Source organism: Grus americana, chromosome 5 (genome assembly GCF_028858705.1).
Source record: "Grus americana isolate bGruAme1 chromosome 5, bGruAme1.mat, whole genome shotgun sequence".
Lineage (NCBI taxonomy): Eukaryota > Metazoa > Chordata > Aves > Gruiformes > Gruidae > Grus > Grus americana.
In genome coordinates this window covers 27939381-27966137 of record NC_072856.1, presented here as the reverse complement: position 1 = coordinate 27966137, position 26757 = coordinate 27939381, and the positions used below count along the sequence as shown (strand labels likewise).

Sequence of the window (26757 nt, the reverse complement as noted above, 5' to 3'; positions counted from 1 at the left end):
CTAGCTGAAGAAGTACTACTGTCGTAGAAAATGCATAACCTCAAGTTGAGGCCCAGGACAAACATCGAACAGAATTCTGCTATGAAGTACTGCTAATCCTGCGAGAAAGTACTGCCTAAACAATTTGGTGAATGTCTGCTTTCTCATCACTGTCAGCTTCCTTCTCTTCTGACAGATGAGCTTTTGAAGATAGCCAAGCTGAAAGCCATGTAGGATAAACAAGCAGGTCTCAATCTGTGAGAAACACAGAAGTTTCATTTTCTAGAGCACAAATTACAACGGGTCTGGAAATGAAGGGTCTGGAAAACAAACCAAGTGCCCAGTATACACCACCTTTCAGTACTACTGTAGGCGGTAAGATGAAGATGGATGTACCCAATAAGCTTATCGTCCTTATCAGGAAAAAGCAACTATCAAGGATAAAAACGTATAAGAAAGAGCAGAAGTTTAGTGATCAGTTTCATGAAGATGCAGACATTGCCTCAACAAAATTATTGCTCAGCTATACTGGTGAGAAAGCTGACCATGATGCAGTTTACATGAGAAATCTCTTAAGTCACACAAAAAGACAACAAAATAAGAATTTCGGGCTGCGTTACATTTTGTTTTCATTTCACATAGGGGGTAGTATCATTTTGTTATTTAAATAATATTCTGCCTATGAAATCATACAAGTTGGTTTGGGGTTCTTTTGTTTTGTTTTGTGAGGGGAGGTTGTTATACAGGCCAGTAATAGCATTGAAATTGGTCCCGCTGAAGGAAAACAGCAACATAATGCCCTTGTCACCCTAAAGATCATTTGTGCAAACTACACAGGCGACAAATAGCACTACAAACTAACAATTCAAAGAAATTGGCATTTGTATTTGTAGTTGGGAACTTCAGATTTACTAGATCTTTTCTCACTCCATGCTATCATAGGCTGAATGTTTCAGGTTGAATTTGCTGGCATCCCCAAGAGAACAGCAAGAAGATTTAATAATAACATGTGTGTGTGTACCAAGTTTATTCATCCTTCAGTGCTTCTGCTGGTCATCCATGGGGCAACATTTCTCTTCTCCATCCCACCAGTAAAGCCCATCACAGATGCATAATTTGTCTTCCAGATACATAACTTGGAAAGTTTTCTTCTGAAGTCCCCCATGTCTCACTGAGAGCAAATTCTAGTACCAAGCAAGGTGTAACAGAGCTCCATGCAGTACCAAGAAGCCTCGCAAATCTCTTTCACATTTTTTGCTCAAAATAAAAAAAAAAAAAAAAAAGCTTATTCTCTTGCTCTCCTCCTAAGTTCCAGGGGAGTTTCTGTTTTCCCCCGTATCTGCTGATACTTCAACTACTACACAGGAAAACTCAGTTGATTCCAAAATATTCCCAAATGCAGGCAATGATTTTAATGCATCTTCTTCTCTTCTCACACATTAGGCTGCATGGAGGTGGAGGAAGAACTGGACAACTGTATGGATGTCTCCAGATCTATGCCCATTTGCCTGCAATTCCAAGCCATTGGTCTTAGTGATGATGCAGGCTGACCCTTCCGGTGCAATACAGTTCTCATGTTGGTTTACTTCACATTTCCATGACACTGGCATACAAAGTAGAACTGTTTCTTTTGGCAACATGAACAATAATTGAAAGTATTCTCTCTGAAAAACACAGTGCCAGCCAACAATATCTCTTTGGATCTCAGGCCTTTAATGCCAAGGCAATATACCTGAGAATTATTTTAGAAACATCATTTCAGTAAGCAGTAGTGATGTAAGTGGGACTGACAGCACATGAACAGGAGAAGCATGCCAATCACTAAATTGTTAACACAAGAAGATACACCAGGAAGTTTCATTACAACCATCCATAAATCAAGAGATCACCAAAACCAGAATTCTACTTCATAGAAGTCACATCATAAAGTATGAGACGCAGTAGTTACTGAAGTTGCCTCGTATTTGGCCTTGAAGCTGTCTCCAGAGTTACAGAGTTGAGAAGTCACAATATAAAAACATTTCAGTAAAGAGACTGTACTAAACCAGCTTACTGCCAAAAGTCAACCCCAGGCTTATGCAGAACCAGAATCTCAAACCATGAACAACTCTAATGAAACATTAAAGGGGCATATGCCAAAGTTCCTGATCTCCACGAATACTCTAAGACACCAGCAGACACCACAAGCAGTGCCATTAAGAGATACTCCAGAACATGGTGTAATATCCCACCAGAGCCCAAGAGCCTAATGCCATGGGTAGTCACAGAATCAATCACATGGAGTTCTAAACACTAGACTCACACCTATAAGTGAGCTATTTACAGTAAGACAGCAAGGCACATAACAAGAAGGGAGCCATATCTTTCATGTTTGCATTGGAATATAGCGTCCCTATTAAGCAGCACTAAAAGAGCTAGTGGAAGCAACGCTGGACCCAGCCAACTGGGACAGATGCAGAAATTTGGTTATTGCTGACTCTACTGATTTTCCACTTGGAAAAGGGGTTTGTCCAAATTAACAGAACAAGATATCTGTCCCTCAACAGTACTCACTTGAGAGGACTGGAGCATTCTGCTCACATAAGCTATACACAGAATAGTTTTAACAAGTAGTTAAGACTTCAGCACCTGACGAGACTAGTTACTCAGTATTACTTTTGCTGTGCACTGAACCATTCCACGCAACTAGCTATGTTAAGTCCTTTGTACCAGACTCTGAAAGTATGATACAGAAACAGTGATATTATGCAGTAAAGATACTGGAACCTCATTCACACACTAGTCACAGACAAACTACATTCTGGAGGTGTTTCAATTTGGTAAATGTAAGCACTAAACCTTAAGTCTGACCCTCTGGATACATTTAGGATGTATGCGCCCATGTTGTAACAGTATCTGTAAAAACATAATCATGCCTACATGGTAAAATGCAATTTCTTGTATTAACCGTAGTATAACGCAAGAGAGCCAGAAAGGTAAACAGAAAAATTTCAACAACAGCTGCCACCATCTTTCTTCTATATTTTTTCAGGTTCTGCAGAACTTAGGACTGTTTCTTGGCACCAGTGCTTACCTATGCAACTCAGATTTCACTGGATTTCAAATTCGCATTTATTAATCATTATCTATGCATCAGGTCTCCCATCCCCATTCAAACATCCACTTTTCCTTCAACCCAAGGTAACCTCATAAAAAAAATATGTATGTCCAAAACTTCAAAAACAAAGTACCCTATTTATTTTGTACAGTCAGTTTCACAAGAGTCTCACCTCCTTTGGGGCAAGCACTACTTATTGGTACCACCCATACTTAATCAATAAATCATTTTTAGGCTCGTTTTTGCTCACAACATAGCAAGATTCAGGACTAGAAGGAAGCAGGCAATTTACTGGATTAAACACACAAGCGAGGGCCTCCGTTCCTAGCTTAAGGTCTCCAATAAAATTACTGCAATGCGGAATAAATCAATTTCTCTCTGCCTCAGTTTCTAATCTGAAACATGGGAACAATACTACTTACCAGACTGACCTGTTATCTTTCAAGTGGAGCAGATTCTCAAATAATAAACAGGCACACCTATACTCAAGTGAATAAACTATGCTGATTCACAACAGCAGATTGCCTGGGCCAAATTCCATGCAGTATTAACAAGTCAACAGGAAGCACTCCAAAATTATTTCACTGATGTGCTCTGATCTTCCTTCCCCTACGTTCCAGTCAGCTGGCTCTCGCTGCTCCCTGTAAATACACAGGCACAGGTATCAACCTCAAATTCTGTCTTTCCCTTCCCCTTTTATTATGGTCCCCCTCCTTACCCCTTAAAAGCCTTTTTTTTTCTTCCTTCTCAAAAGCACACGAATGGGAACTGTAGCATCTGGAGAATGGTATTTGTAGCTGGGGTAGTCACACTCAGTGTGGGAGTACTGATGGTAATCACTAATCTGAAAGGAAGAATTCAAGTAACCATACACTTAATACAAGTTCCTTTCATCTCAAAACCATGATTATTCAATATAAGTAAAAAGATTTACATGCTATATCACATAAACATAACACTGAATCACTGTGCCAATCTAACATGGAATCACATAAGTATACAATTAGTGTTTAATAGTAGAAAAGCTGAGTGCAAGACTGCCGTACAATGAAAGCAGACTTCAGCTACAAGAAAAACAAAGTGTCCAAAACATTTTTACTTGCACTGCCATGGATTTTTAACTGATTGTTTACTTAAAATAGAAAGGCTAAACTGTAGATTCATCCATTTTTAGTGGCTACTATAACCAACTGAAAGGCAATACCATTTTCAACTTTCACAATGCCAACAGAGTGTGAAAGGGTATCACAGAGTATGGTATGATTATGCTTTTTAAAATGATCAGCAGTTTGAAGGAGGCTGCTAGTGGCATTCAATTTTCCTTCTCCATGAAATTATTTTTATTCCCAAGGAGCCAGGACCTACTCCCCAGGGGCTTCACCCAGAGAAGGCGGCAGTAACGTGCTGGTGAGGGACACTCTTTCACATCCCCTCACCAACATCACCACATCCTTCACTTGCCCTCCTGGGACCAACTGATTCCACATTCACAACAGCCCCTCTCCAATAGCATCTGAGGAAATGGAGACAGCCACCACACAGCAAGAAGGCTTACTGTAATGTCTGCTGTCTGTAACAGCAGACATTAAGATGAGACAAAACTGTGCAGGGCACTAAACTAGTACTGCATATGCCACAGTAGCATCCAAGACCAACACTCGCAATGATATGTTTACAATCACAGCACTACTGTGGTATCAGTGTAGTGCCCATCATTACAGTAACTTCTTTGCAAAGTTACTCTTTAAACAAATTGTAATCTAAAATTTAATGCCCAGATTTATAATGGTCCTATTGCTGTGCTAGAAAAAAAATGTTTAAGCACATATCTCTCCTCACACATACATAGAGAAATTCTCATGCACTCCTTTCATCACATGGTCCTTACATATTCTTCTCCTTGCTGTTTCAAAGATGGCTTTTTTTTTCCTTTTAAAACCCTTTGAGAAAAATTCTAGCTTCTCTCAGTTTAGACTCTGGTTATTACACAGTAGAGGTGGAAAAAAGCCATATGAGGACCAGAAACATACATGAAAGTTTATTGCATGATTTTAAGTCCCTTCTAATACAACTTCTGATCCTCAAGAAGCCCATACAAGTCTTACTGCCTACTGGACTACCAAAGACCATAGCATGGAAAGCACTGGAGAGAAAACAAAAACCTAATCATAACACAATGGAGGTTGCATAGCTGAAGGCTTAAAATGTATCCTGCATATGTGGGAAAATGGCAAAAATTATGGAAAACACATACAGATTGTATTTACCACTTTTCCTGTATTATGTAAGAGTTCCTGAAGAAGCTGCAGGAGTTTCTGATATATCCAAGAGAAAAATACAGACATGTCTCACATATAGTACTTTCTACATACAATCAACAGGGATTTAAGAGATACTTGTCCCTTTCCTTAGTTTAAGTTTTCAAAAGTCTGAGTAAGATGGCTTATGATACATGATGATGAAATCATCCATCACATTAACAATATATTTGGCATAAGGAACAAAAAAAAAATCAGCATATTTGGACAAAAACAATCACGGGCAGAGAAGGGTAGATTAAGTTAGAAACGGGAAACCAGAAAGAAGGTCCCAACTTTTGAGGAATCATACATGTTTATCTTACATCAGGAAGGAGCAAACCTAAGATCAGTATTTTTCGCTCACGCAATTTTGTGGCAATGACATCAGTGCAAAACAACAACTTGAAGTACTGGTATTCACACAGTCATAGACCTATGTTGAACTAATCAACTCTGCAGCTGAGAAGATACTGTTACTACAGCGAGGAACTAACCTGGAGCATGCATTTAACAGGCCAACATCAGGTTTTGACTGGCTGCAAAAAACTGCAGCTCATCATCACAGGAAAAAACATTTGATTAAATTATACACTGCACAATCTATTAGAGTTCTGCATCAACAGCCAGGCATCCAAATATAATTCTTGCAAGAAGTAAGGTGGGAGAAGACACTGAGTTTTAAGCCAAGAAGAAATTGCCATACAGAGATGAGAATTATGCGAAGGGGGAGATTTCCACGTTTACTTCAGAGGATGAAATTCAAAGGAAAAGTACAGCTGGTAAAATATGCCAAAATGCAGGTGGGAAATGGAAACTAAGTCTCTGATTCTGAAACAAGTTTCATGGGGACAAATCCACTGATTTCAGCAGGATTGTCTTCAAATGCAAAATAAGGGGCATGGTGGGATTCCTCCTTGGGAGCAGGATTGTAGTGGACTCAAGGGCAGGTACCTGGTATTCAGAAACAGCGTAAACCTTGCTAGTGCTTCCCAATTTATTCTTGACCAGAATGTACTCTCAAAGGGTAATAAGGGAAGGTCAGGTAGCCACATCCTTTCCGTTTGGGGTCGCTGACAAGAACGTCCTTAATACCACAAATTCACGCTACGCACAACAATAGATTTACATGATAAAGATGCTTATCAGAGACAATTACTGCAAGCTAAGCAGCAGTGAAATAGTAAGGTATCTGGAGCTCCAGCTAGATGCAAATTAGCAAAAAAACTTTGTTATTAGTAATATAGGCCATTGTAATCCTTTTGCAAAGTTATGGAAAAGGTTTGTTAGTTGGGGGAGGTGCTAGGGTTTTGTAGGGGCTTTGTTTGGTTTGTTTTCTAATCCATCACAAGTCAGGTTATTCAAATTTCAGACTCAACATCTTAATTGGGGTAGTTTTGTCACACTGGCAAGAAGGAAGAGTCAGAGACAAAAAGTATTCCTTGGATACATCAAGAACTAATTTCTGGCTCTCATGTAAAATTTTGTTGTGTTAGCAAATTAAGCAAAAGCCCTGAATAAATAGATTCCAAGTTCTTACAAAGCATTACAGGGGCTCAATATTATCCACTTCTTAAAGGAACAGCAAAGACACTAGGAGACAAAGTACTTGGTGCAAGATCCCCCAAAGGCCAGCAGCAGCATCTTAAACAGACACCAGATTCTTCAAACTTTGTCAAGTGCTTCAGCCCTGCAAAATCCACTTAAAACTACCTTTTTGAGGGAAAAGAATGAAATACTGGTACTCTTGATTCAACTGGGAAGCTTCTCATCGACTTGCACAGGGCCAGGATTTCCTTCCAGATCAGGACACATTTGCTCTTCCGAGATAAGAAATACTTATAGAGGAGTTTTTCTTTACAACTATGCATCAAACCCTTTTGTACATCCCTGTTACCCACATTCCTTATCTAAAATACCCTGATACAGCAGTGTTACAAAGGGCACTGTCGCAGGCTCTCTACAGAGGGTAAAATGTCCTTGAAGGACAAGATACATCATCGTTCCGCTACATATAGATTTATCTTGGTTTCTTCTCCTGCCTGTTGTGTAGGCCCAATCAGTCAATGAGAGGGAATTTCATCCTTGCACAGCAACAATGACAGCCTTTCTAATCATGTCAATATACTAATAGTAACTATTTCAGCTAACCATGTGTCCTGTCAGCAATTTGCTCCACATGGGCTATGAAGGGGTTGGGAACACTTAAAAGAAAACTATATTACTAACTGTTTACAAACTCTATTACAGTTACAGCATATGTAAGGTTTTAGATGAATCTCTGTATAGATTTACCTTTTTGTATCAGTTTTAAACAGAAGTGTCAGCAATGTACAGCGTGTACAATGCATCAGTGCTGACAAAATACATTCCCTGCCTCAAAGAAGCTATTACCACCTAAGTATCTGTCATATTTATAATCTGTACAGGTGAAGGCGAGAGCAACTCTCTGTTGGGGTTTTTTTTTTGTTTTTTTTTTTTTTGCACAACTATGAAGCAAATATGAACTCAATTTATAATAAGTGGAATTTCTGGGCACTTACTAAAAGAATAATTTTGCCACACAGACCTAGATATAAGCTAATTGTGAATACAAAGAAGCTACTTTCCAACATTAATAGTTTGGAGGCCTTGATCCTACTACTACTTATATAGGTTCCATTTTTAGGCATTCAGATATTCTCTCTGATTTCTGCAGGACTTAAAGTAAAATACACATGACTTTTTGCAAGACTGGAGCTCTAATTAATTCTTCCAAAAACATCAAAAAGGTTTATTTCATATTGTTCGGCAGTTAAATATAAACCTTTTTTTATTATTATCTCACACAAACTGAAGAACAAAGTAATTGACTGGGATCAGTTAAAGTTAATTTTTAAGTGAGCAAACACTTAAGACAACTGCAGTATCCAAAGCATGGTGCACGAGACTACAGCGAATACTAAAGTTGCTACTGGCCTAACAACTGAAATGAACGTCCACCTTAACTCCAGCAAATTCCACTGAACATTATTAGTTAACCTCTTGCATGAAAATACACAAATCTTATGGATATAAAAAACCCCAAGCATTCTGAAAGTTACTATTCCTCTACCCCTACTCCATAAACACTTCACCTTCTTTGATACGAGTCCAATTCGAGTTCAAGCATAGTGGTCAGGGCTCAAACACACCAGACAACAACTGCCAGATGTGCTCTGCTTCTGGTCGTACCTGCCACTACCTGAGTTTGAGACCCTGCGTCTCCTTGGTAACCAGCAGTGACGTCACTAACCCCCACAGCAGGACACAAACGGCCTCCCCTGCTCTGTTGCATAAGGCAGCCACGTCACTGCTCAACCCCAAGAAACAGGGCAGAGAAGTGAGACCTCAGCAGGTAAAAAGCCACTCAAATCCCCTTTCACTTTGACAAAAGCCCACTGTGACAGTTGGGCAGCAGTTTGAAAGGAGAACATGGCAGCCATATTGCCAGTAACGGAAGCCTTCTGCTGAATGTTTCCATCCATAATGCTGCCTTGAAAGATTAAGAGTTTCCAGAATATCAAACAGGATACTCGCAATCGCAAATGAAGGTATTAGTGCAGTTATGAATATATTCTTTGTACAAAAACACACAGGCAGTTGGAAGATTTCTTTCATCGACTGCTTTTCCCTAAACATACTACCCAACTATAAACTGTCTTTGACTTGTAAATAAAAATACGTGCTGCTGCACAGTAATAGCAGCACAGGTTTAAGCTGACCAACTAAGAACTGCACATGGTATCGGCAACTTGGTCTCTAGAACATTATAGCATCTTTCACTTGTCACCCCGAGTCTCCAACTTCTGCTTATGAAAACTACAGGTCCCAGGATGCATTAGTATATCCCAATCCAGGCAAGCTATTCAGATAAAAACACAGCACTGCATACTGGGGCCTGTAGTTTCCACGAACCACATTCTTACTGAAGATGAGACCAGATGTAGGCCATATTGCACGCTTCCACGGGCCAGCAAACAACATACACACACTGTACAGGGAAACCACTGCTCATAATCATCAGGTAAGCTAGATCGATATCCAGTTCTCATACAAAGTTAAGAGGACTAAGATTTCAGTAAAAATAACAAGTCACCTAACCAATAATTCCTAAAGAATAATCAGCAGTTTAGCTACTTTCAAACATGCAGAATGGGTTGTGGCTTTTTAACATCTTTATACTAAAGTGCAGTAAGAATTTTTTTTCCCCCCAAGACAGCCACATTTATTAACATTGAAGAGTGCTCTTCTGAATATCAATAGGAAAAGTATGTTTGGTGAAGGGCATATTCTCCCTTTCCAGAATTTAGTAATCTGGAAACAAATTACTCTCTTCCTCCATTTCTAAATCGTACCAAAGCAGGAGCTTGCCTCTCTTCCAAAAAGAAGCAGTGTTTAGGTGAAAATTAAATAGCTGTATCTCAGCGTAGGCCTCAGAGAAGAATACGCTGTACTTCAGTAAAGGGAAGGGCAGCTCCCCCTACCAGTCTGTTCTAAGAAGGTTTTAATCGAGGAAGGAAACAACCAGGGATCAAAACAAGTAAGTCCTCCTTTCTTTTCCCTTCCTTTTCCCTGAGCTCTGGATTATTATTATTATTAAAAAACAATAATATGCATATATAATTCCATCTAAGTACTTATATGTTTCATTAGTCCTTGTAGAACAAGACAGTTTGTGCAGCATTTCCAGGTTAGCAGGCAGCACCCGCAAAAACACGCAGAAGAAAAAGGACCAAGACTCTGACCCAAGAGAAAGACAGCGTCCCATTGCAACAGAAAGGCAAATGGTGACGCTTCAGTCACCTGAAAGACATCCTGATGCATTTCCCTATAGAGGCAAGAGGCCTCGGGAGCATCTAAAGGTTTTGTCAATACAGCAATACTGTCCATAGGCCAAAGACAGCTGTTGCCATAGTTACTATCAGCCAGCTTATCAGAAAATAATTATCGCGATTACTCAGAAGTTTTGTTAAAACAATTTAAAGCTTCAACAGGATACCACTTGATCTCTTAAATTAACTATTTGCAACTACGCTGCCTTCAGGATCCGCATAGTTAACAACACTTGGATCTGCAGGATTAGAGAGGAACAAGGGAAGGAATCAATGTTCCTTCTCCCTTTCGTACTGACAGCTTGTATTTCGCAGGCAGAAACAACAAGACCAAATGGACCGTAAGCTCGGCTGCTCTGCTAGAGTTCTCCTCTTGCAGGCCTGGAGGCCAAGTCCAAGCACAGGCCATCTTAGAGTCACAGCCTCAAATCTCATTGTTTTAACCATTCACATATCTGTACTCCCATTCAAGAAACACATCGGCTACATTTTCAAAACGTATTTCTAATTACACATGCAATGGTAGAGTCCCTCACTTAAGAGGCACGCAACACAATTTCTGTAGCAAGTGAACTTGGTAACATTCCCTTTTGTCCTACAAGCGCAGTACTGTCAGGTGGAAGGGCAGAATTTGGGAAACACACATTTTAAGAAATCTGACATTAAAAAAGGCATAGAAGCTGTGTGAACATGGCCTACAACGAGCTCAAATTAAGTAGAGCCTCACTCCTTACGGACTATGTATAAATGCATTCCCACCAGTAACAACAAACATTAGGCTAGGGCTGGGGGGAGTGGGGGTGTAATAGTATTGGGGGGGGGGGTGTTTAAAGCATGCTTCAAGTGTACAGTCTCTAATCAAAGGGTGAGTGTTTGCAATGGCAGTGAAAAAAATCTCATGTAAGAGGGAACGAATAATAAAAGTCAAACCAGCAAGGCAAAGAGCTTTTAAGGCACGGGGTACTTCATAATTCCAAAAGAAATAATAAAATTAAGTAAACAGTAAAACAGAAAATAAACGCTGCAGAGAAGCCTATACCAAGTACCACATTCCTTCCTCAAAATCCTGGGATGATCAGAGTATTAAAACAAAAGATTCTGTAGTGAAGTTGGGGCTTTGTTAGGGCAGTAGGCATGGCAATCCCCTCAGACCAAAGGAAGGGACCTTTCAGAACTTTCTACAGCTTTAAAAATTATTTTAATGACAGGTGATTCTGATTTTAAAGTCTGATTGTCACGCCAGTGCACCTTTCCTCAGTACTACGCACATTTTTTAAAACTCTCTTGATTCTTGAACGTTTTATAGCCATTCTATATCTACATTCGCCACTTTGCTTTTGTGAGGTTTTGACATAACAAAAGCAGAGTCAAACAAACTTAAAATCATACTTCACCAATTTTAATCCAGTGAGGAACTTGGTAAGGTGCAGGAGCCATAAATTATTTAAAACTTATAAAGGAAACACAGGGGCTTTTTTTTTTTTAAAAAAATGAGACTGTATTTGCAATAAGGTAAAAAAAAGGAAAATAAGAAAATACAAAGTTCCTCCCCCCTCAAATGTAAATAAACTTCTTTTTTGCCTGCATAATGCATATCTCTACCACCAGCACAAGCCAGACACTGGCTTTGTGCTGTACTGAACATGAAATATTAATGTAAGATACCTATAAAAACTATCCTTCAGTTCACCCTCTATTTACAGGGTACAGAAGTAAATATCTTGCCCCCTGCATTCGGCAGACTTCTCAAAATCCTTTTGCGCACTGCCCCACCTTTCCAGCATATAGTTTGTTCCTAAATAACCTTTGTGCAGTTAAAATACATCAGAAACAGGATGTGAGCTGCTTTCTGGCACAGAGTAATTGAACAAGGGCAATTCACGAACGTACAGGAGCCAGGCCTTTTGTGGAGTCTTACACTTCTAGTCTACAGCTACGCATGTGACTGCACAGTTGTGAGCATAAAGGGTGAAGAGGACAGTAAAGAAATACTATTAGAAGCTTAATAATAGGTTTTTAGCGCTGCCCCTTCTACACAAGGAGCCTCTCCTAAAGGCTGGTCTGCTTTATGGCTCACATCACCATGCCATGGCCCTCCAAAAAGCAAAGCCCTATCACACTACTAAGTTCTTTCTGGAAGATTTTAAACAAGCAAAACCAACAAACAACAAACCCGAAACAATACTAAAAAGATTAAGTCACCGACATGTGTTTCTCACATGATGTTCACCTTGAGTTTCTGGTACCTGTGCAAAATGCCCGTAACACGTGAAACAAGATAGTCCATCAAGGTTCTTACAAACTGGTATTGAAATGAAAGAGAAATCTCCATTGTAAACAAATTCCAGTAGTATTAATTCATTTGACTGAATAAAGTTCTTCAGGGCTCTGAGCATAAGTATAAAGGAACTGAACAGCTACGATGCGTTCAGATGCAATTATGACCATTATAAACAAACTGCATGAACAATCCAAGTGATAGCCAGGCTCACTATTAAAGCTTTCCAACTGCACACAGAATTTCACAACTTTCCAAGGCGCCATTAAAACATGTTTTATTTTCCTAAAATAAAATTAAAAAAAAAAACCAAAACACAAAAATGCATGAAAATTGCCTCCTTTGTACAGATTCAGTCCAAGGATTTTTATTTTGTTTTAAATCATAATTTTTACAGTGATGTTTAACAGACACACACAAAACCTCATCTCTACAAAAGAAGTAAAGTTGGAGTACGAACTATTTAGGCCAAATGCTTGAAACACAACTGAAGCTGAATGGCCTAGGGTGAAGAGAGATCTTTACAAAACCTAAACTGAAAGCAGAGATCTTAACTGTTGAAGCTGGAAAACACAACACCATTTTTTCTCCGAGCAGCATAAGCTTCAGTTTCCTACTTTTGCTTTAAGTTCTTTGAAGGAAAGTTTTGTATTTTCATTCCCTAAAGGAAGAAAAACCACTTTCAAATGCCACCTTCTGCCTCACAACAAATCCAATTCAGGATGCACACAGAGAAGAGCAAAGATTAAAAGCTTTCAGGTAGAAATCTTATGATGACTAATAGTAAAATAATTATTAATAACAAAATATTCCTTAACACAACATTTTGAATTATACATCATATTAGCTTTGTTAGTTAAATGAAAACTCACTAAAAGTCATAATGGGATCCACTCCAAGTTTCTTGTCATTCAGGTTAGTATAGATAAAAACTGTGGGTATGACATAGTTGACATCCAGCTGGTGGTAAGTACTCGGTGAGCAAGCACCTACCTTCTGCTGGACAACTGGTCTCTTAAGACCTTGAAGTGATACTCTATACATGCTACTATGCAACATGAAATCAATGGATAAAGAGGTTGCTTCATACTCACTCTGCATCAGCTCAAACTTCTAGCTGATGTAACTATCATAAAATAATCTAATTTATCTACCACAGTGAAGTTGAAATGTTTAAAAACATGCGAGAAGCGTTTCAGTTATTTTTTTTAATACATTTTTAAAGTTCTATTTACAGAGCTACAGAACTCCTTTCTAGAAAATAATAATAAAAAATGCCCCCAAAGAAACAGTTTCATTCAGCTATCGTGAAACATGCCCAGATATAAATAAAATTCCCAAAGCCTGGGATCTTTCTACTAAAGTGTGGTAATTAACTTCTCCAATTAATGTGGGTAGTTATGCACATTTTTTTGTTTCTTTCTTTCAAGATCCTGTTCTTACTAGTAATTTAATGTCACTATTTAAAGTTATATAATACACAATCACTAACAAGCTTGATGTAAAAGTTTTAGCATTACACGTTAACCAGGTAGAAGTCATGAATTGTAGATTTCTAGGGTTGTTGTGGGGGTTTTTTTCCAAGGCTTTGAAAAGCATCTTATTTTCTTCACAAAAATAAGCCTCTCTTCAAAGTTAAACATTCCCCTGCTACACAGCATATCCAGCCTCACCAGCTAGCTCTGGGCAAGCACAGGAAAGCCATAGCAAGCTGACTTACAAAACTGAAACTAAGCAGGTGTCTTCATTGTTAGAAGTGAGCACAATGAAGGAGAGAAAAAAAAAGTAAACAGCCAAAATCCTTTTTATTTTTGATACCTGAAAATCCACAGCTAAGTAAAAAAAAAAAAAAAGACGTATCTACCTATCCATATGGGTATATAGGAGTATCTGTCCTTTAACCTGATAACAAGCAACAGTACATCCAGTTCAGAAAACTTCACTGGCCCAAACGAGCCTACCCCTTACTGGAGCCCTGCCATTACTGAGCGCACGTCCCCACCTGATTTTTCCATGCTCAGACCTACCGTACATCACAGTACAAAACTTTCTCGCGACACACAAGTTATTACCCCCAGTGGGACGTTTTTACATGCAGTCTCCACAGTGAACAAAAGTTCATTGTCAAGCTCAGCACTTGGGCCCAAACAAACACCCAGGGGGTAGGAGGGGGAGAAAGAGGGGAAGTGCGCCTATCCACAATTATAAGATTTGCAGGCAATCACCGTTACTTACAATTAAAAAGTAGGAACAGGTGTAGCAGATATCATACTTTGATAGCTGAACAAAGAATATTACAGCACGTGACTGAAATGTGATGACATTTGTTCACCAATCGAAAACAAAAGCCACTCTCCAATGGCACTCTTTCCTCCACCCCCAAGAATTAGGAACTTGGAAATCTCTCCATATTGAAACACATCTGTTCATAGCCTCATTTTTTGACACTTGAGAAGAAGTTGAATGAAGAGCTCCATACATTAATCCAATACGAATTCACCTAAAAATCTCAGCATACAATCCGCCAGCTCCCACCGAACTGCAGAGGTGGTTGGGAGAAAAGCTCTACCAACAGCAAAGCTCGGAATAATAAAAAAAAAAAAAAGAAACAAAACAAACCAAAACACACCACCACCAAAAAAAAAAAAATCCCGCAGAAAGGCACGTGAAGAAAGGAGCATGCACAAGAGGACTGTACCAAATGGCAGAGTCCCACATAGAGCCCCACTCCACCTACACAGACGCAGGAGGGAGGGAAAAAATAAAAATAAAGAAGTAGCCGTCCCCTATGCCGGCAGCCGTGCCGGAGCAGGAGTGGGAAACCCCGGCGGCGCCCCGGCCCCGAGCTCCGTACCTGTGCGGGAAGGGCAGCCCCAGGGAGAGGGGGACAGGCCCGGCTCCAGAATAACAAGTTGCAGAAGAAACGGAATTTTCCCGGCGCTGCTCGGGCCACAAAGACGAATGAAAGGAAGGAGGGGAAGGAGGGGAAAAAAAAAAAAAAAAAAAAAACCGCAGCAGCAGCTTTACTACGAATTATCCATCACCGAAAGCGGCATCATTTCCCAGATAATAATAAAACTTCCCCGACAGCATCGCGGCGAAGGACCCGACCGAGAGAAAAGGGCCTGGAAATAATCATCCTGAAGGAAACCGGAGGGGAGGGGATAAGCCTCCCTCCCCCACCCCATCCCCAGTGCAATGTGTCATCTCCTTCCCCTGCTCCTCCCCCCAACCCCAATGTGTCACCTCCTCCTTTTACCCCAAGTGTCACCCTCCTCCACCTCTCCCGCTCCCGCTCGCAAACTTCTGCCGGCGCCCGCCGGGGAGGCCGGGGGGCCGCGGCGGCGCCCCGGGACGCTCCGCTCTTCCCCCCCACCCCCCCGAGGGAGGGGCCGGGGGCCGCGGCGAAGTTGCTGCTCCTCATCGCCAAGTTGGCCAGAGAGTGTGGGGCGAGCCGCCGCCATCCTCGGCGCCCCCAGCCCCGCGGCGGCGGGGGGCGCGGGGGAGGGGGACGGCGCCCGGGGGGGCAGGGGGGGGCAGGGAGGAGGAGGAGGAGGCGAATCCGAAAGGTGGGATACTACACCCTGCTGGCGGCGGCGGTGCTGCTGCGGGCCGGCCGGGGTCCCCCTGGCAGGACCTCTCTGTGAGGGGGAGGACTCTTCTTCATAGGGGGAGGGTGCCGGCGCCGCCGCTCCTCCGGGCCTCCCTGTCCCCCTCTTCTGGGCGCCTCTCTCTCTCTCCTCCTCTCACTTTCTTTAAGCTAAGCGGGGAGTGGAAGATGGTAGGTTGCTCCCTTCTCCTCCTCCTCTTCACTCGCTCTCGCCTCTGTGGGGTCCTTTTCCTTCCCCCTCTCCGCGGGGGGCTCCTCCTGCGGCGGGGAGGAGGGGGCGGGCGGGGAGGGAGGCACGAAGCCGAAGAGGCGCAGGAGGAGAGAAACTGTGACACAAAAACAAGCCGAGAAGCTGAACTCTTCTTCAATCCCATTCACCCGGCCCGGCCGCAGCACCGCTCGCCGGGATCCCTCCGCCGCCGGCCTCCCTGCCTGCCTGCCTGCCTGCCTGCGGCGCGCTCCCGACACGCCGCCGCGCGCGCCCCCGCCCGCCCCGGCCCGGCCCGGCCCGTCGCCGGAGACCCGCGGGGAAAGCAAGGAGAGCCCGGGCCGACGGACCCACGCCACCCACACACACCCCGCGACGGCGGCGGGGCGCCACCGGCCGGGCCCGGACCGGGGAAGGGGGGGCAGTAGAGAGAGCGGGAGGGCGGGCTCGGCGGCTCCTCCTGAGGGGGACTACTTGACGCGTCGGTGCGGCGAATTTATTTCCCTTTGCCTAAGGAACGGGCTGTGCTGCGGCACCCATTGCCTAGGGAAAAAGCCCGGATGTAAAGTGAGTGAAACTAAAGTAGAGTGAAGTAGGGCACCAAACTCTGCCGGAGCGGCGCCACCGCGGCCGGCGGCGGGGGGCACCGGGCGGCCGCCCCGCCCCACCGCCCCGCCGCTGCCGGCCGGGGGCGGGGGGGGCGCGGATGAGGGAGGGAGGGAGTGAAGGCGGGGGGGGCTCGGCCGGCGTGCGCGCCCCCCACCCCCCCACCCCCGCCGCTTCCCCTCCCCCCGCCCGGCCGGCCGGCGCGCGGGGCTCGGTGGGGGCGGCCGGGCGGCGCGCGCGCGCGCGCGCGGCCAAGCGGGCGCGGGGCCGCGCGCAGGAAGCTGGGGCGGGCGGGAGGAGTCGCGCGGGGCCCCGCCGCGAGGGGCTCCGCACAGGAAGTTGATGCAACAGGGCCGCGGGGGGGGGGGAAGCAGTGGAGGGGGGGGCAGTGAGGGGGGGGGCGCGCGCAGGAAGCTGCCGCTGCGGCGGCGGGGCGGGAGGACGCGCGGCGTCATCCTCATCCCCATCCCCATCCCCATCCTCGTCCCCATCCCCATGCGAGGGGCTTGGCTGATGCGCCACGGCCGGCCGGGCCCGCGCCCGCCCAGGAAGAGCCGCCCTGCCCTCCTCCTCCTTCCCCGGCGCATCGCCGGCCCTGCCATGTTATTCGCAGAAATAGCGCAGCCGCTCGCCGTGCGGCCGGGGGGGGGGGGGGTTTCCCTCCTCTCCTCTCCTCTGCTCTGCTCTCCTCTGCTCTCCTCCGCTGGCCTCCGCCGCCGCTTTCCGCCTTGCCGTTCGTGCAATGGGGTTTGCTTATTTATTTATTAACTTACTGCTCCAGTGCCGGGTGATGCTGCCATTTGCTTTCGTGCGAGCAGCGGGGAACGGCAGCGCATCAGCTTTTCCTGCCCTTCCCCCCCCCCCTTTTTTAATTCCTCTCCTAAAAGGAAAAAAAAAAAATCGTGGCGAGTCAGAAAGTTTTATAGGCAGGTTCAAAGCAGTGAAGTTATATATCATGAATTTTAACGTTTCTGCGGTGCCTGTTGGCATGAAAGGCAAATAAATGTGAATTTTAGGGGGGGGGAACGACTGTTTGGATGAAAATATTAGGGAAGGGACTGGGTCCGCATGAAAAGGCACCTCGGGGACCAGCGCTCCCCCCCGCAGTTTCCAGCCACAGCACCATGGGCTGCTGGGCGCTGCCCAAACCCAAACAGCCAACCCATGCAGGGTCAGTCCTTGTCTGCGATAAACTGGCTGAAGTTGCAGGCATGGCATGCACCGCCTGTGCATCTCCGGCTTCTGAAAGTCTCCAGAGTCTCAGAAACACTTAAAAGCTCGCCTTTATATCAGAGCCACCATTGCTACAGCAGTGGGACATGTCCTGGACACGGCGGAATTTGCTTGAGCTTGCACAGAAAGCCAGGGTTTGATGCAATGCAAAACCCGATTTTTTTTTTTTTTAACAGCCTCTAGCATCACTTTATTTCTTCAAAACGTTCACAAGTTGGGAGGAAAAGTAAGTGTTTGCATTATCTCTGCAGATGCTTCAGGAAACCACGATGAACTCATTATTATGTTGTGAAACTAAATCCATAAAGCAGTCATGATGAGTAACTCAGGGACTCGTCGTAATTGGGCAGTAATGCACAGTTTTATCATCTGGAGGATTCTGGTGTGCTCAACGTGAGCAGGGATTTACAGCAAGGTTCCCTCTCAACTGTCAAAAAATTGGGCTACCATGCCATTCTTTATTTAATTACTGCTAATTTTCTACTTCTTTTTCCATCGGTTGCCAAGTTGTGTGTGATTTAATTGTGAACTTCACAGCATTTGGTGCCTTTCTTAAAGCTGTAGCTCCTGGACTCATACAATTATGCAAGAAACTCGGGGTTTTTTTTTTTTTTAAATTAACTTTCTAGCCTGTGGGTTTGTAGATATGAGCTTGAAGACACAAACCTTAAAGGCACAAAAAGGAAAAGGTATGAAGCAAATAGTCATCCAAAAATGCCTTTTTTTTTTTTCCACTGCCACATTGTTTGGCTTTTTCTTTTTGAGGCAATCTCTCCTCTCCCCCCCCCCCCCGTTTTTTTCCTCTTTTTTTTTCCTTTTTTTTTCTTTTGTTTTTTCTTTTGCAAGCCCAGGTGTGATTCTGAACAGCAGGGTTGATGGAGTACTAAAAATATAAACAGCAAATACAAGGTTGCTCATCAAGTAATAGGTGCACCATCATCAAGTAATAGGTGCAGCATTCATGGGTTAACAGGTGAGGTCATGTGCATGGGAGTACCAAAAAATCTAACAGCCATCACAGTTGGTTTTCTAACATGTCAGACTGTGACAAGAAGTGTTACGGTTAGTATAATAAAAATATGACACTTTTTTTAATAAATGTGTATTTGCTTTTTATACTTCTTTCTACTTTACAGCCACTCAATAGATCGAGTAATACAGGGATCAGGTCAGTTACTGTCAGATCTGCACTTCAGTTTGCTGAGATTTCTCTTGGGGCTGGGGGACTGTCTAGTCCCCTCCCTCCTCTCGCCCCTCCAGTCTTGAATCCATAACCAGTTTTTAAACCCCTCTGAAAATCCCAGCCCTGATACTCAGATTTTTCCCCCCCTCCACATAAACTTTTACTACCAGCAGTTCAAGTCCTGGAGGCAGAGTGTTACAACCCAGACAACAGCCTGGATTTTAGTTTTAGTTAGGGTTTGAAGCAAGAAGAGGAGTCAGCTTACTCCGAAAACAATCAGACCAGAGTTGCTTTTGTCCTTCAGAGTTTTTGATAGAGGCACCAGAAAAATAAATACCAAGTAAAGCCTATTTATTTCAACTGGTTTTTATCTTTCTGGTTAACAAGCAAGTTAAAAGAAGGTAGAACAAGTGATAAAGCGTTATTAGAGATTCAGCATGTTTATTCTGCCGAGGAGTCAATATGCGCAGTTTGACTAAAGTTTGTTTTAGAGATGAACTTTGGACAAAGTTCAAAGAAAAAAAAATCATTAGCTGTTACCGTAGATGATGTGCAAAGAAATTTTACATGGTTTGTCTTAGAGTCTGATGGGTATCTCGCGATACCGGTTATATTCAGTGTACGCTACCCACGGTGATCTTCGGGTCACAGCCGGGTAGAGTGGCTCAGACCATTTTATACCTCGAACTCCGCAGTTAAAGCCACAGATCCTGATTATCACAGACATGCTGAAAGTTTTGCCTTTAAAAACAGCGCACATGCACCACTCCTTTGTTGAGACTTGCGATGATGAAGAGGAGTCGTCCCAGCCTCCGTGCTGCTTAGCTTTGCTTCCACGTCAGCAAAAAGGGTCTCCATAGGTGTGTGTGTAGCGTTCACCTTCTAGTAGCATTAGAAGTGGTTTCATCTACGAAATTGGAAGCAACGGTACTGTCAGATGTGCAGCTAAATGCTTGAATAAACTGGCTGCTTTTGTTTGTTGGCTTCACGCTTTCCTTGCAGTGAAAGGAAACCTTGCTAGAAGCCTAGGAAAAAAAAATCCCTCCTTTGCTTTCTGAGTCTTTGCACACAAAGTTGCCCTCCCCACCTCTGCCTCCAAATGTGGTCTTCGTACTGCTCATCAAAAGTCATAGTTTGGTTTGTCCAGATTTTCCTCCTTCTGCCTGATCACATCACCCCAGATACTCGCCCCGTCCCCTTTGCGAAGTTTGTTTCCTAAGAGCGCTGACAAGTACAAGGCAAATCCGAAGCCTCTCCAAAATTAGTGGAAAACTCACAAAAGTCCACAGGCTTTCGATGAGAATTTGCAAGCAGCTGCTTAATGATGATGTTTCTCATCGGATGATATTTCATCGGTTTGGGTGAATTTTGGAGAAGGAAGCATGGTCCATGTAAAGTATTAATGCAGGGGTGTCTCAAGAGTAACCAGTTGTCATTACTGACAATTATTGTAATAAGTGTTCAAAATAATTAGTTACATCATAACGTGCTAGCTTTGCTATATCCATCTTACAGCGCTGTTTGCTGAGAATGCTTAAAGCCAAATCTGAGAAGACGCTAGTTAATGTGCAGAAATGGTCTTGTAGCAATTCATGTTAAAAGGAATTAGCAGCAAGCGCAAAGGCTCCTAAACTACAGGTCACAGGTTAAGTTGACAGCAGAGTAGCCACATAGCAGCCATGTAGCACTTCCTCTGGTTTTCAGCAACAAAACTACCTTAAAAAATAAAGCAAGAGTTAGTTACTTGCCTGTTGCTGGTTTTCACTGTGCTTTTGGCAGGGACGCTGGATGGCTGCAAATAAGAGGGGAGATGATAGCCTGTGCAGCCGTGCTTAAAAGAGAAAGCCACAAGAGCATTTCAGGCAAGACATACCCCAGCCTAAGAAAACAGTCGGGAACCAGCCTGTTTTTCTCATCGGTGTTTGAGCACGGGGTTATCTCTCCAGCAGGATCCAGGCAAAGAGCTCCTTCTGCAACAAATACCTTCCTTTTTCCCAGGATCGGGGAAGGATAGGGCATCGCTCACTTCCAGATGATAAGGAAAATGAAGCAGACGGTTTAGACCACCGGTTGGGGACGGAGCCTGAAAACATGACGCACAGGAGACACTCGCTATTCAGGACATCAGCCTAAGTACAAACTGTGTTGCTTAACACAAAACTTTGACCATGGATTATTGCCTTACATAGGGGCTATTGCTTACAGCAGCCAATGAAGCAGACCCCTGCTTACCCCGGCTCATCCGAAAGGACTTGCTCGCTCGGCAGCTGTCGGTCAGTCCAGCCGGGAGCGGTGCAACCGCAAATCCTTGCTCTTCTGATGCTCTGCCTGGGAGGCAGCGGTTGACTGGGTGAGCTAAAAACATCCACAGGAGTGCATTGGCTGGGATCTATATTCCAGGAAAGGTAATTCAGCCTTTGGGCTGCCCTGTTCGTTTTGCAAAATTCATGTTCTCCACGCTGCCCCCAGCAGCAGAGCCAGGGAAGGCCTGTCAGCGCAGCACAGCATCGTTTCTCCAGTGGGATTTCACGGGGGACGCGAGCTCTTCCGAGGTTAGCCTTGAAAGGATGACTCTGTCTCGCTTTCTCTTCTCCTGATCGCTTACTGTTTTGCTTACCGGAGATACCGGTTATTTCATACAGCAAGTGGAGGACTGTAGCTCAGAGGGGGTAGCCTGGCCTGTTGCACCAGAGAGCAGGGAGGACCTGTGAGAACCCACCACCTTCTTGTACCTGCCAGCAGCTCCCAGAGCTCTTCTTCCTTGGCTGCCCTCAGTGTGTCAGTCATGTTAAGGTTTCAGTATGTAAAGTCAGGAAGGTTGGCGGCATCTTATCGGATCCTTGCTGACCTCCAGCAAAATGCTGGCTATTTCAACTAGTAATTCTGTATCAGATCTGCAATTTGGGGAGGCCAGAGTGTACCTTACCCTTCACAAGCCATTGCTCTGCTTCTGGAGGTGCATCTGCTTTCAGAGAGTCTGGTGGTCTGGCCACTTCTAGATTGAAGAAAGATCTGAGCAGCGATACTGTCTCTGGGAATCAAGAGGAATGGGGTTCCTTGCCCCTTATTTTATCTTTTCTCCTTAAGTAGATGTGAGCAGTCATAAAAGGAACATTGCTCATGGCTGTCAGGTGGCTGGCCAGGCTGACTAAGCATGCTTACGGATCCCGTACGCTCTTTAGAATTACAATGAGCTAAAAATTGTGTGGCAAGATGCAAACGGTCCAGGGAACAGTTTCTCATTTCTAAGCCAGCAGTATGAAGTATCCTAGGAGCAATTGCAGCTCCATTATCAGGTAAAAGAGGCTCTTTTTTGGCTCACTGCCCTTTTTGTTAAACAACGTAATGCCTCCTAATTCAGGCTGATTTGTTGTAATGTTAGTCACCCCACTAAATTCTTCAGCTGGAGCTTGTTGGACCACTAGTGATTAGGGATATCTAGTCTCCATCAAAATACCCTTTTCCAGATGCCTTCAGCAAAGTTCTCTCACTTTTCTTTTTGAGGAGCTTGGAGGGAAGAAAGTTTAGTAGAACTGGAAAGCTGTGGATAGAAATGAAACCGTTGAGTAAGTTTTCAAGTAAATGACAACTTCTGTAATGGAGCATTTCAGTGTGTCACTAACCTGATAAGCAAATAGAAGTGCAGAATGGAAAACCAAGGGCGCAAGCCGTAGACCATGACAGCAACTACCAGGTTGTAATGGAGGCATATAGACATCTCCACAGGTAGACCTCCCACATGCACAGACATCAGACATTGTGGCAAACAGCGTCTACAAAAAAATGTCCGTTCCTATAAATGGTACAACACCAGTAGACAGGACGTCATGCCTTTTTAGTTCTTTCAGGTGTTAATGGTCGTTTTGGCACCTCTCAGGAGAGATGCGATAAAGCAGAGCCTGCCCCAAGGAACGTGCTATTTAAAAGGGCATTACAGGGGAGGGGTGGGGAGCCAAGGTGTCTTAGGAAAACTAGATGATGATGATAATTTCAGGATGTTAAGTACTTGTGGTTTTCAAAAATATTTGCATAACTTTGACCCCTTTTGATACCTAAAGAGCCTGGGGTTTGAGTGGATGGAGCACCTAAAAAGCAATTCAGTTCTCTTGAAGTATTTAACTATGCATATATTTGATCTGCCAGTTTGGGACTACCAGCTGAGCAGCATCTTCTCCTACAGAATGATACAGCAAGAAGAGTATCGGTGTTTGAGAGCAGTGCAGAAGTAGTAAGCTTTGGGAAGTATTAAACTAGTGGAATCCCATGTATTTATTACACGTTGTCCTGCCCTAACTGTACTGAAAAGTACCCCAGCACAGGGACAGGGTCAGTGGAGGGGAGAGGAGCTGTGAAACAACTGCTATGAAGGAGGGATGGGGAGGTGGAATCCAGGAGCGAAGCCGTGCCTGGCTTTGCATGCGAGAATAAGAGAGTTAATGGTGGACAGAGAGGTCAGTGCCAGTGCTGGGATTCAGACTGTGTTTTCATGGCCTAGCAATAAATAGTCAACTCCAGGTTATCTGGGATTGAGTGTGTCGTGGGTGCAGGTACCCCCGAGGCAACCGATGCTGTTGTGCTCACGCAGTGCCGTGCCACACGGCATTGCAGCTTCTGAGGAGCTGTGGCCCCCTGCCCTTCGCATCCTCTGGAGTCACCGATCCTTCCCCGTGGCGTGACACCCACTTCTCTGCGCTTCCCGGGCAGGTCTGGCTATTTCTGGGTTTCTGCTTTGGCTGCGTTATCTCGTCTTGCCGCTTTCTCAGATAATCCGGAGTTGAGTGCGGCTGCGTTTTGAACGGAGTGGGAAGGGGGAAAGCGAAGATCAAAAAAGAGTCAATAAACCTGACAGACATGGAAGGCATCTGCAGAGCGAGACAATGCCCTTTTTACTTAGTCGTGTCTTACAATACATCTACCGCATCATAAATTCAGAGACACATGTATGGAGAGAGAGGTGTACACAGATATTTTATGTGTAATTGATTTTAATATCTTCCACTCAAATCTTCTGTTGTTTGAGTGATAGGCAAGTTGCAAAATATATCACTCAAGAGTTAGGGAATTCGGAAATTAAGCCTGTTTGTGCATTCTTTGTGTTCGAAATTGATTAATAACAGTAAGATACACCAACATTATGCTTTTCAGCTAAAAGACAGTTAGATAATGTCAATATATTCACAAATCCCATTGGCATCGCTTCCCTATATGAATAGTACACGTAAGGATAAACATTTTTCTCTCACTAGGAGGGACAGAATGAAAAGGCTGTTTCTTTCAAAACTCTATTAGGCAATCAGGTGGAAACATGACATAATTTGATTAGTTTCTCTCGCAGTGGACTCGGAAACACCATAGTGAACTTGAGTAAAAGCCTATGATACTTTGAAAACATTGCAAAGTTCCTGTTCACCTTAGTCTCGCTGGTAATACCAGTGGGGCTCCTGAAACCATCGACGCGGTGCTTGCCGTCAGCCAGATAGTTAAACAAGGAGTTGGGAGTTATCCCAAGTCTATAAAATTCAATGGAACCTTGTATTTTGCCTATTTATCGCAAGCCCAACCCCACAGACCATGCTGAAGGACGTTGTTTCAAAAAAAAAGATAGCTAGAATTAGAAAGGCAACAAAAGGGAAAAGGAATAACTTTCACCTTGAGAAAAAAATCCCCAAACTTAGGGACTAGGACTTTTCAGTTGAAATAAGAGAAAACTGAGAGGGAACATAGGAGACCTGCTAGATGGAGAGCGGCATGGAGAAGGAGAATAGGGAGTGATTGCTCACCATTCCTCAAGATGCAAGAGTAAGTGGCACTGAGTGAAATGGTTAGACAATGTTTAAACCAAACAAAACCCAATACTTTTTCACTCAATGCGTAATTACGTTTGGAACTCATTGCTGCAAGATTTCGTGGAGCCTGAAAGTATAAATGGGTTCAGACAGGCGTGAAACAAATCTACTGAAGGATGCCACATCTGACTCAGCCCTTTTACCACTGATAGCCAGAGGCTTCCAGGAGGAAGATCCTTCTGGATGCACCCCATTTCTTACAGTCCTCCTTAATTACCTGAGTCAGGACATTATCAGAAAAAGGCTGGGCTAGATGATGCATCTTTGGTCTCCTTCAGTATTGTCACTTTTATGAGTTCAGGAATAAAGGAAGTGGTAATATTTTGGTGGAGGAGAAAAATAATCAGTGCAAGAGGCTTCTTCTCTATTCATGTGTGCCGATAGCGTATAGACTTTGCTTTTTACTTGAATAGAGTGAAACTTCTTGTACTGTGGGTTGGGGTTTTTTTCTTCTGAGAATGAAAACAGGCCTTACATTGTCATTCATATCACATTTATTGGTATGGGAGGCAGTTTATCTTTTAATAAAAACAGATTGTGCGAACGGGAGTCACGTAAGGGGGCTGTTTGAAGGCCGTGGAGGAACTGTGCTACACGTCCCTACAATCCAAAACAGCATCCTGTCTCTCCACCGCTTGAAATTCTGTTTGCAGACAGCCGGCGCCAGGCAGAAGCCAGCTGGGGGACTGCCCGGTTGTGCCCGGTGGTGCCCGGTGTGGCTCTGCTGGGCCCCCGTGGTGGGTTTGCAGCCGCCCCCGGACACATACCCATCCCAGCCAGCCTCTTTCTTCCCTGGAGAGATGGAGACTAGGGTCAACCCACCCAGCAGCTTCCTAGTAGGGGCCAGCGCTACAAAGAGGAGGAGGAGGAAGAGGAAGTGGAGAGGGAAGAGTTCAGAAAGCATGGCAGTCTTGAGGTTTTATTTCCAGGCATGAGGACATCTGTTTGTAAACCACTTAGCAAATGTGTATGAAGAACTACACTTTCTGTTGAGGTGCTGTGGTGGCTTGACCCCGGCTGGAGGCCAGGTGCCCAGCAAAGCCGCTCTATCACTGCCCTCCTCGGCTGGACAGGGGAGAGCAAATATAATGAGAGGCTCCTGGGTCAAGATAAGGACAGGGAGAGGTCACTCACCAATTACCATCATGGGCAAAACAGACTCAGCTTAGAAAAAAAAAAAAAAAATTCATTTATTACCAAGCAAATGAGAGTAGGATAACGAGAAATAAAACCAAATCTTAAAACAGCCTCCCCCCAACCCTCCTCTTCCCAAACTCAACTTTACTCCTGAATTCTCTCCCTCCTCCCTGATGGGGAATAGGGGTTGTGGTCAGTTCATCACATGGTGTCTCTGCCACTCCTTCCTCCTCAGGGGGAGGACTCCTCACACTCTTCCCCTGCTCCAGTGTGGGGTCCCTCCCGCGGGACACAGTCCTCCACCAACTTCTCCAACGTGAGTCCTTCCCACAGGCTGCAGCAGTTCTCCACAAACTGCTCCAGCGTGGGTCTCTCCCATGGGGTGCAGACCTTCAGGAACAGACTGCTCCAGCGTGGGGTCCCCCACGGG

At 44.2% G+C, this 26757-nt stretch overlaps 1 protein-coding gene across 12 annotated transcripts in view; it reads right to left on the bottom strand.

Annotated features, from left to right (window-relative positions):
- PHF21A (PHD finger protein 21A) overlaps window positions 1–16654 on the bottom strand; it is a 130101-nt gene extending 113447 nt beyond the window's left edge. For 2 of the 12 annotated variants that reach the window (XM_054826497.1, XM_054826507.1), the window contains exon 1: window positions 16088–16648. The gene's annotated coding sequence lies outside the window, so the exon portion shown is untranslated. Of the gene's footprint in view, window positions 1–3498; window positions 3718–3794; window positions 3921–14739; window positions 15670–15763; window positions 15783–16087 lie in introns of those variants that run through there. The other 10 variants (XM_054826503.1, XM_054826516.1, XM_054826500.1 and 7 more) reach the window with 9 other exon arrangements.
- Window positions 16655–26757: the final 10103 nt, after the last annotated feature.